Source organism: Coturnix japonica, chromosome 2 (assembly GCF_001577835.2).
Source record: "Coturnix japonica isolate 7356 chromosome 2, Coturnix japonica 2.1, whole genome shotgun sequence".
Classification (NCBI taxonomy): domain Eukaryota; kingdom Metazoa; phylum Chordata; class Aves; order Galliformes; family Phasianidae; genus Coturnix; species Coturnix japonica.
This window is the reverse complement of record NC_029517.1, coordinates 15639036-15650069: the sequence shown is the minus strand read 5'-3', so window position 1 is coordinate 15650069 and position 11034 is coordinate 15639036. Positions and strand designations below refer to the sequence as shown.

Below are 11034 nucleotides of genomic sequence, written 5' to 3'. Positions count from 1 at the left end.
TAATCTTTGGGAAACCCAATCGGAGCTCATTAATTCTGCAGTTTAGCAAGGAGCAGGCAGCTTCAGCATGAAAGAGCAGAACTCCCTTGGAATAACTTCACTACAGTTTGGTTTCAGAACTTAAAACAGTACTGACCAGCTTTTGCTGCTAGTTCTTAGCAGAAGAATGAAACCTAATTGAATTAAGACACCGTAACAACAAACACTCCGACCAAAAACACAGTTTGTATACTGGATTTTCAGGACTGTGCTCAGTTCATCATTTAAGGCAACGCTTGGCATCACAGCAACTGTAGTCTGGGCTGCTGAATCAGCCCTGCATCCCGTGCTGTTACAGACCTTCTGCATGGTTTGGGGCAGGTTATTTCCCCTGCCATCTCTTGCCTGTCTTATCTGTTTAGGTCAGTAAATCTCCAGGACGGAATTTCTCACGCGATGTGTCTGACGGGTGAAAGCCCAACTGAATTCTGTCTCAGCTGCAGCCCCCGTGCATTGCTACAGTACAGATTATGATGCTCCTTCTCAGCACAGGCGTGGATGCAGCAGAACCAAAGGCTCGGTAATAGGATCTCCCTCTAAAGCATCTGCTCTAAAATCTCAGAGATGGGCAAGCTGCCAATTTGTAATTTATTAAGATTAGCAAGTATGAAGTTTGGAAGAATATTTATTAATGATGTTCTGTTGCAGATCTAGGTCATGTTTAAGTGGGATTATGCAACTCCATAGATGCTGGGCTGGTGAGTTTTTGTGGGGGTTTTTTGGTGATGGCAGGATTGTTGGGTATTTTTTTTGTCCTCTTTTTCTTTTTCCCTGGAAATCAGTGCACACAAAAGTATACGCTTCACGATAGAAAGGTCAAGTTCAGCCCATCCACTTTCCAGCCAGAAGCGGCAGCTGCTTGGGAGCACAATGTGTAGGAAAACAGAAAGTGCACCTCTAGCTGATCCCATTTTAAACATCACCTGTAAAATAAAACTCAAGCCAAGGCGAATTTGTGCCCTTCCAGGCAGAGTTTGTAAGTCTTGATCTTTCTCAGAGTTACTTCTAAAATTCCTCAGATAAGCAAAACTGACAAAGATGGCAGCAGTTGGAAGATGCCCCACGTGCTCAGCAGGCTCCTGGCAGTGCCACTGTGTGCCACTCAGCATCGAGAGTTACCTTTGTAACTGGAAGAAAGTGAGACAAATTTACTACATTCCATTCATATGTTTTATTTTTCTCTATTGAGACTCCCTGTTATTTTAACACTGATGCAGCTGTATAAAGTTTGTAACTATCATTTCTTATCCTCAGTTTCTAGACGGGCTGCACAGTTCTCTGCATCCCAGCTGAACTTATTTCAGGGCTCTCTGTGCACTCAGATTCTGGCTTAAGGCGTCTTCCCATCCCGATTAGAGTACAAAGCCTGGTTTGTCCGAGAAAACGCGACAGTCCCACGGAAGAAAGCAGCCCCTCCCTGGCCGACGGATGCGCCCTGATGGAACCACCTGAGCCAGCAAACATCGGGCTGCCTCACCAAATGGGGGAGGAAGGCTGGGTGCACCGAGGCACGGATGGCGCCCGGTTAACGCAGCTCTCAGCTCTGCAGCAGCCGCGCTCCGCCCTGGGTGCCGGGGCAGCCCGCGGGTAGCTCCCACCGGGCCGTTCGTGGAGCTCTGAGTCACGCGAACCGAGCGCTCCGCTGATGCGGCTATTAGGATGCCTGATAAATATTTATAGCTTCTCACCGCGGAGCTGATTGACAGCACGGGGGCAATCCCTATCGGCAGCTGCAGGCAGCTGCCTCGGGGATGGGAGCTGGGGGAGAGGTTTGGTACCCGAGGGATCCCCACGCTGGGAGCTGCCCCAAATCTCCCGGCGGGACGAGCGGCCCCGACCCGGCCCGGCTCCCTCCGCGGGGTGGGGAGGGCGCTGACGCAGTGACTGCAGTCCCGGGGAGAGCTGCGGAGCCGGGCTGCCTGCAGGTGAACTGAAAGTCGTCGGGAGGGAAGGGGAAGAGAGGGAGGAGGAGGAGGAGGAAGAGGAGGAAGAGGAGGAAGCGGCGCGCAGCCCGCCCTGCGCGCTGCAGCTGGCGACCGAGAGCTCCGCGCAGCTCCGCGCAGCCTCCGCCTCTCTGCGGCCGCCGGTCCGCTCCCTCCGCCCCGCTGCAGCGCGGAGCCGAGCGCGTCCCAAAGTTTGCTCCCCCCGGGGAGGAGTGACCTTGGGGCAGGTGGGGCGCAGCGGGGCGGGCGCTGCGGGGCCGAACCCCCGGGGCGGTACCGAAGCCCCGGCGGCGCCGCCGCTTCCCTTGGAGCGGCCACCGAACTCGATTGAGCGCGGAGTGGCACCTCGGGAGCGGAACGGAGGGTATCGGGGCTGCCACCCGCGGGTGGGCTCCGGAGGTCGGTGCCGGCGGTTCCGCAGAGCTGCGTCCTTCGGCCGGTCCAGCTGCTTCTCGCGTCCCTGCGCGTCTTCTGCCTGTGAGTAAACTTAGCACTATGTCCAACTTCCGAGTTACTTAATTTGTAAACGTGGAGTACGGTAAAAATGACTTTTCTGCCAATAACGTTGATGATGAGGAAGGCTGCGTTGTATGCATCAACTGCGGTTGGAAGATGTTCATAACAGAATTATTGCGTCCTTTGGAGGAGTGGGGTGAAAAATCATTTAGGACTGTGTGATGTGAGTTGGAAGAGTTCCCTTTGAGCCCTACGGACAGAAACCTTTTCGAGTAAGGGCTCTCAGTCCCGAGGTGCTGCCCAGCCCGTAGGTACTGAGTGAGCGAGGCTGGAGGATGCTCAGCGTGCTCCGTGTGTGTGTGCTCTGAGATAGGATCTGCTCCCGGAGTCAAAGCAAAACTTCTGTCAACTTTGAGAATAGAACAATTTGACTTGTCTGTGCTTGGCAAAGTTCAGTGCTGCATGCAGTACGGGTGGGTACGGTGACGTAAGGCTCTCAGAATATTTAAGTGTTGTGGTTAATGCTTTATTTCCATGCTGTCCATTAAGAATTGGTATTTATTATTACTTTTCATTTTCTGGAACTTTCCATATCCTGATAGTTTCAGAATAGTTGCTCAGAGCTCTGTGGATGGGCAACGTGTGCTGCCTGGGGGAGTCAGCAGCAGATGGCTCACATGGTTTGTGCTCAGAGGGTCTGCGTGGACAGAGCTGCTGCTCCTTGTTGGGAAAGCTCAGTTGGACTCTTAGGTGAAGTACTGCATGATGGCAGGCATTAAGGCATAAACACTGAAAGCTTTAATAAGCTGATTTCTGCAAATCAGGGGTGGAAATCAAAGCATTTCTCTTCTGACCTTGCGAACAGCGAGGATGCAGTGTGCAGAAGTCCATATCATCTGCCTCTAAGAATTATATTTTTATATAGTGACCAAGCTAAAAAATCTCTGACTAAATATAACAACTTATATATATAATATATAATATATATATATATAATATAATAACTTTCTTCTCCCTCCTCTTAGCTGTAGGCTTACTGAGAAATATAATCTAATCTCACATTCCTAAAGTAGGCTTTGATGGCAGCCGAACTAATGCCTGCAGGGAGCCCTATGCACATAGCTGGTCCTGCTCTACTCACTGTGTTCAGGATGTAGTGCTCACAGTGCACAGCTCCTGCAGCCAGAAACCCTGACCCCATATTGGATGGACCCAGAGCTCTGATTGACACGCTTAGGTCCAGAGACTTTTACATTTTGTTGTCACATTTTGGGTTTGTGGGTTTTACGCAGCCTTCATCCACAGACCATTGCAAAGTTGCAGGAGGCTGATCAGTACTGAGCATTATTTTGTGCTACTGTGCTTCGAACCATCAGCTTTGTCCTTTCCTTTTCCTTTTCCTTTTCCTTTTCCTTTTCCTTTTCCTTTTCCTTTTCCTTTTCCTTTTCCTTTTCCTTTTCCTTTTCCTTTNCCTTTTCCTTTTCCTTTTCCTTTTCCTTTTCCTTTTCCTTTTCCTTTTCCTTTTCCTTTTCCTTTTCCTTTTCCTTTTCCTTTTCTTTTTCTTTTTCCTTTTCTTTTTTTCTTGTTTTTTCCCCTCTCCCTCTTGTTCTGCAGATGAATTATTCTAAGCCTATTTTGACAATTTACTATAGCTTAGATGGGCTATGTTTTCCGAAGCATTCAACATACAACAATAAAACTGCCATTGGAGAAAACTATCACAGTTAGTTACTTTTTTTCCCAAAATGTCTTCGCCTCCCCAACCCAGAAAGCATTGCTTTTGTATTCAGTCATCTTTTTCTTTTCCTGACAACAGATAGATGGCAAGTTAGCAATTCAGAACATCTCTTTACTTTTGCTATTTGAAATAGCAATTTCCTGTTTATTGCTTTGGGATAAATTACAGTGCTGTTACGCCATACATGTAGCTTTTTGGTATAAGCGATTGGAAGAGGTGGAAAAAGTTAGCTTGTCTTTATTTCTTTCTTTCTCTTTCTTTTTTTTCTTTTTTTTCTTTTTTTTTTTCCCCTCGATTCCTAAGAAACCACTGCTCTGCTATGGCAGAATTGTTTCTCAAGAGAATACATTCATTTCTCTTCATTGAAGATTAAAGCTTGGCAGTTTTCAAGTGCAGACTCTTGTGTAATAGCTTCTGTCAGGGTGGTGGCTTTGCTGGGGCAAGGATGACGTCCAGGCTGCTGTTGGTAACGGTTTGGATTTTGTAAGGTTGCCCTTAATTGAACAGCTCTCTTGTGTTTGACATTTGCTGTGACCTCTTGCTGTAAGGCAAAGGAGACAGTTAATGATTTTGAAGCTCGTCTTTCACTCAGTGGAAAATGAGGATGTTTTGGTCTTCAGTCTTGTTCTAACTCCCAGCCAGTGTGGAATTTTCATATACATACACATATGTAGGATACTCTATTGCATCCCTATGGCAATTGATACTTTTACGTATGTATGGAAAAATTTAAACACGTACTGACAGCCTAAGTATTTGCAGATTGTTTTATAGATACAATACTCTATAAAATCTGCAAGTCTTATCTTTAAATTGCTGTCCCGATTAATCAGTGTTTGCAGGCAGCAATTAAAAGTTATTATAAGCGAAGAAAGCAATGAAGAGAAAGCAGACTAGGGATGGCAAATGTGGCACTGGGAATGGACAGCACAGGGAAGCAGGAAGCAGAGGACACAAAACAAGGTAAAAGGGAGGAAACAGGAGACATAACAAGGAAAATGGTCTGGAAGTAATGCTAGCAGACAGGGAAAGGGGAAAAATGAGGACTTCTGTCTGGCTTGGCTCATCATATTAAATTGTGCTGGTCATGTGGTTGACATTATGGTAGTGGTGGGCAGAAGCTCAAGCCTGTAGAGAAGACCCAGTTTAGTTATCTTAGTTCGGTTCCAGTTGATACATCTCATGCTCTGCTCAGTCATGGTTCCTTCTGCTAGAAGACCCCATGAGGCTGCTTTGCCATGGTACCTCTACCTATTTGCTCCCCAGTAATTATACTGAAACTGCTGACTTGAGCTTTCAAAGAGCTGCTGGTGGTGTTTTCCTTCCCAGTCAAATTGCTGACTTGGTGGTGGGGGCCTTCCCAGTCATTATAGACATGTGGGCTTTTCTGCCTCTTTCAAAACATCATTTTCCAGCATACAGCACTGTTTTTTTAAGATTATTTTAATTTCAGAATGAAACCAACAAATAGCTTTTTCTTGAATATGTTATACTGTAGTGCAAAGGAGCGTTTTTGTGTTGTACCAGATGTCTAAACCCTACAGACTGAAAAAGGCGCCTTCATGAGTCATCTGATGGAGACTCATACAGATGCTTGAAATTAAGATGAATGAAACTTACATACGTAGTTTATATATGCAAAAGTACTCCCACTTTTTCTCTTAACAGCTGAATAGTAGTTTTTTTCACCTGATGTAAGCTGGAATTTCCTATATTCTTGACTGTTTTGCCTTAGAATTCATTAAGTAATTGAACAGTAGTTTTCCAAGCCAGTGTGAAATGAATTAACTCCAAAATTTATATAAGGATTCAAGGAAAATAGAGAGATTTTCATTGCTGCCACTCAGGCAAACTGCCAGATCTCTGTGTAATAATATTAATTGTGCCAAAATATTGGGTAATGCCAGGAGAAGAATCAGGTTCTGTGGAATAGGACAGAGCAATGTAAAGGTTTACTTTATGTTAAAGGCTTGTTTTTTTGAACGGGTTATTTAAATCATCTGTTATGCCTTTTATCTCCTTTAACTTCCCATTGAACACATCTTGGGAAATGCTTCACTGACCCACTGGAGTATCTAGGAATTGCCAGATGCACTTTGTGCATTTTAATGGTAGGTGTATAAAATCTTTTTTACCTCTGAGTAACTTGTTTTTCCCCCACAGAATCATAGAATTGTCCAGTTTCAACCCCCCTGCTATGTGCAGGGTTGCCAACCACTGGACCAGGCTATCCAGAGCCACATCCAGCCTGGCTCCTTTTCATACGTTTGTTACTATATAGCTCTGATCTTTTGTATATCTTTCCTTCTCCTGTGGTATTCTTAATCTTTTTTACCTTAGGCCTCAAAGTACCCTATCCTTACAGTGCATTTATTTATTTGTTTATTTTGCATTTTTACATGCAGGAGGGTTGACTTGCATCAACATCAATTAGGAGATGCAGGCTAGGCTGTTACTTTTCCATATCCCTTCTTTGAGCAGGGAGAGACAAGGCACTGTTTCCCCGTAGAAGTGTGAGTTTGGCTGATGGGAGTGGTTGATGTGGGCAGGGACCCTGGGGTCCTTGTAGCCCCCCTCGCTCCAGCAGGGGCACCCAGAGCAGGGTGCCCCAGTCTGTCTCCAAGCAGCTTCTGCAGATCTCCAAGGAGGGTACTCCATAGCCTCTGGGCAGCCTTTGCTGGTGCTCAGTGAGGATTACAAAAAATACGTGGGTTTCTTTGTGGTGGGTTTCTGAAGCAGTCCTTGCAAGCTTTGTGACTGCGGATGGGTATTGGATGAAAGATGCAACTTTGGCAAGCGCACCTCTGTGCTGCTGAAATTCCTCAAAGCTGACATTTCACTCCTCAGTTTCCCTATACGTTGCTTACCTTCCATTCAGTTTTCTTGTGATGTGTATCCCCAAAGAGGGTTTCAGTTCTTGTGCTCATGACCATTTATTTTCTCAAGGGTTGAGCAGGAGCCCCCCACAGAGACATTAGCAGTTCCAGGTTGTGTGGTGAGAAGCACGAGGTGCCTGAGGCTCTCCTCTCTGTAAGAGAGTAAAAAAGAGCACCAAGGAAGAGCTGAAGCAGGCAGGTTGGGGGCCAGGAGCTTGCTTGTACAACCTTTTTTTTTTCCCCCTCTTAGGACCGTGATGCCACAAGTAAATGGAGTACCACTCTCCTACTGTATGTTCACATTACTGGCTGTTGGATGTCTTAGCTCTGGAACAATGCAACTTAGCCTTGTCTGATTTAGGACTTTTGGTTAACTTGCATCCTAGCATGCATGGAATTATTAAGGTTGGAAAAGACCAGTAGGATCTTCTAGTCCAACCATCAACCCATCACCACCATGCCCATTAAACCACACATGCCTATTCCTTCTTTTCTCTGCAGATGTGATATTAGGGCAGTACTAGCTAATGCCTGTACGCGCTCCCTTTCTGTCCTCATGTCTGATATATAGTTGGAACAGTTAAAGTCCCAAGTGTTGGAGGAGATCTGTGGGGGAACAAAAAAAAGCTCTTTGTCCTTGGATGTTTATTCCAAGTGAAATGCAGCAGTATTATCATTTTTTTTCTCATCACTGACATACTATTCACTGTTCTAAGAAGTTGTTCTTGCAATAGTACCTAAAATAATTCAATCAGCAATCCTGTGGCAGTAGAACCTTCTATGAGTGTGTTGGAGTCAGCGTTGGGTTGCTGCTGGTTATTGGGATGGTGATAGGCAAAACTGCAGGGACCTCTTGGGGCTGTGTGAAACAGACTGCATGCTGTCAAGAGAGTTGGGAGGGGGTATTGCTTTGGTAACAACAAATCCTACCTTGGACTGAGCTCTGTCTGGCAAAAGCCTGAATTCTGATACTAGGAAATAGTTTCTGTACTTTATTTCTATGAATATATGTAGAGATTGCTTGGAAATGTTTGCTGGAGAAACTTGTAGAGTTATTCGTGTTCACTTTGAAATCCACAAGGATGGATTAGATGTGTTTGTTACTTAGTCATGGAGTATGCAATTAGCACTCTGGCTGGATATTTATTATGTATCTGGTGAGGAAGTGCTTTCTGCTGTCATTTTTATTCTAATAAACAATGCTTTAATATGGATAATCCTCTTTTAACGTTAATTGGAACATAGAGCTAATGCTTACACATCTTCAGTTTGGAAACTGATGGGATAGCTGTTATACACTGCTGCAATATCAGCAAAGCAAAACTGGAGGGAAGTGTGAAGGAATCATGCATTATAAGCATGAATGTATGGGTTTTGTGCCTTGTCCAGTCACATTTCCAGTTTCGTATGTGCTGATATAGTCATTATAAAGGCTTTAATTGGCAAAGAGCTTGCCAGCCTGCCTTTGCCAGCTCTGCTGAAATCCTGGCCAAACTTCTCAAGAGTGCAGTAATCTGCAGTTGGCTGAGAGTGGCGGATATAAATAGATGATATGGTGCTGAATTACAATTGATTATTGAAATTCAGCTAGTATGTAATAGATAGCCATAAAAAGGCAACATTGTTTCCCTAATATGGGGCTTGAAATGAATGCGGTCCTTTTTTTTTTTTTTAATTTAGCAAAGTTAATGTTTATCGCAAAGTCATAAAATCCAGCCTATATTTTTGTGATTCTTTGCAAACAAAAATTTTTTTTCTGTGCTTAATAAGAGAGGAGTTTGGGTCTGTTGTCTGGGTGGCTTCCAGTAGGGACAGTTCATTAGTTTATTTCAGGCCAGGCAAAAGCTGGATGAAGACAAAGTGCATTTTATATATCATAGTATCATTTTATATATAAATTGCTTTTCAAGCATTTTTCTTCAGAAGCCACAGAAGAAAATAACAGTATTCAGCAGATGCTCTTCTCAAAATTATTTGCTTTACCTCCTCTCAATAATAAAGAATATTTTGGGTTTAATTGGAACATGGAGGAAAAGAAAAAACTAACAAAATAAGTAAAATAAAAAGCATTATCCATGGAATCAGTTTTCATTAGTCTGTGCTTAACGCCATAATATTATTTTCTAGAAGCTAAAATGATTTGTAGGTCCAATTGAGTGGGAAGGATTTGTTGGTTTTTCCAACCTGAATGGTTGGTGTGTGCATCAGTGTTAGATCTTACCTTTGCTGTTTGTCACCTAATGGGAGGTTTTACATTTTGCTTCCAGGAGAGGAGATCCAGGCCCTAAGCTGGGCATTCCACTGAGGTGCTGTGGGAGTCCCCTTTGGGAACAGCTGAGCCAAAATGCCAATTCCTGGGACAGGAGAATAGGGAGTGAGGAAATGCTGTGTGTGGGGCTGTGCCTCATATGCTGTCTCTGTGGCGTTTAGAATCTGCAGCACTGCCAAGTAATGGGTGTGTGAGAAGTCCAAAGTCTGTCGCTTGCAAAGCATTATGTGAGGCAGATGCTGGGAGCTGGCACTGAGGCTTTGTGTCACTTCATGCTGTGTGCCTGGAAAAGCCAACATCGATTTGTTGAGTCATTTCTGCTTCTTTGGAGCGTGGGACCTGATTACAGGCAGTTCAGGTCATCTGAGGTCAAAAACAAGCAGGTTATTGGAAGCCCTTTCAGTCATGAAGTCAGCTTGTATCTTGCTGCACTCAGACCAGCAGTAGTTCTCTCGTAGATGCTGTGGAGCTGTGGTTTGGGGAATTACTACTCATTAGCTCCCAGTGAGCACTGATGTCTTGTGCAGCACAGTACGTGGTGAAGGTATCTGCTATTATATCATGGGAGCAGGAAAGCACAGAACCATTGCTCTTCTTAGCTTTATAGCAATGGAGTAGTGAGTGTCTGCCACTGAGTTTGCATTTGGTCTCTGGCTGTGCAGTCTGCAGCTTCATCTGCCTTACTGTGAAGTTTCTCTCTGCTGCCATTTTCAGTTCTGTATTAATGGTGAGTACATCAGCAATCAGCATGCTAGTAAGCAGCATTATCTAACCTCAAGCAGGTAGGTGACACAGCTCCTGAAAAGCCAGGGGCTGCACACTGCTCCGAATTCAGCTCTGTGGGATGGAGCTCAGTGAAGGAAAACGCTGGGGTGAAAACTTGGGCTGCATCAAAAGCAGCATGACCAGTGCAGGGCAAGGCCTCATCTGGGGTACTGCATCTGGATGTGGAGTCCTCAGTATGGGAGAGATGTGGACCTGCTGGAGCCTCTCCAGAGGAGAGCCACAAAAACCATCCTGGGGTGGAACTCCTCCCCGTGAGGACAGGCTGAGGGAGCTGGGGCTCTTTAGCCTGAAGAAGAGAAGGCTCCAGGGAGAGCTAGTAGTAGCCTTTCAGTATCTACAGGGGGCTGTAAGAAAGAAGGGAACAGACTCTTCGGCAGGGTTTGTTGTGGTAGGACGAGGGAAAAGAGTTTCAAACAAAAAGCGAGGATATTTAGATTGGATAGAAGGAAGAAGACTTTTACAGTGAGAGTGGTGAGGCACTGGCACAGGTTGTCCAGAGAGGTGGTGGATACCCCATCCCTGGAGACACTCATGGTCAGGCTGGATGGGGCTCTGAGCACCTGGTTGAACTGTAGGTGTCCCTGTTCATGAAGGGGAGACACAAGATGACCTTTAAGGGTCCCTTCCAACTAAAATGAGTCTATGATTCCATTAAATGAGTTAACGTATGAGATTCTTCTTTTTGATGTTTGTTTCAATGTTAACCAAGCACTGCGTGAGATGGAATTGTTTGTCTGAAAATGTACTGTTTCAGGAACCCAAGGCAGTTTGTTAACTTTTGATACGATTGTTTGAAATTGCAGTATGACATCTAAGAGTTTCCAAATGATGCCATGGCAATGTTAATTCTGTTGTAACTTTGTTTGAATTTGAGACGTGTATCCCCTTAACGCAAGAAATATTTCCTCTGTGGTTGTCTGAAAAAAA

The 11034-nt window shown here is 44.9% G+C and overlaps 1 protein-coding gene across 1 annotated transcript in view; it reads left to right on the top strand.

Moving 5' to 3' along the window:
• The first annotated feature begins 2236 nt into the window (after nucleotides 1-2236).
• KIAA1217 (KIAA1217 ortholog) overlaps nucleotides 2237-11034 on the top strand; it is a 327102-nt gene continuing 318304 nt past the window's right edge. Inside the window, exon 1 of the mRNA XM_015853276.2 lies at nucleotides 2237-2459. The gene's annotated coding sequence lies outside the window, so the exon portion shown is untranslated. The remainder of the gene's footprint in view (nucleotides 2460-11034) is intronic.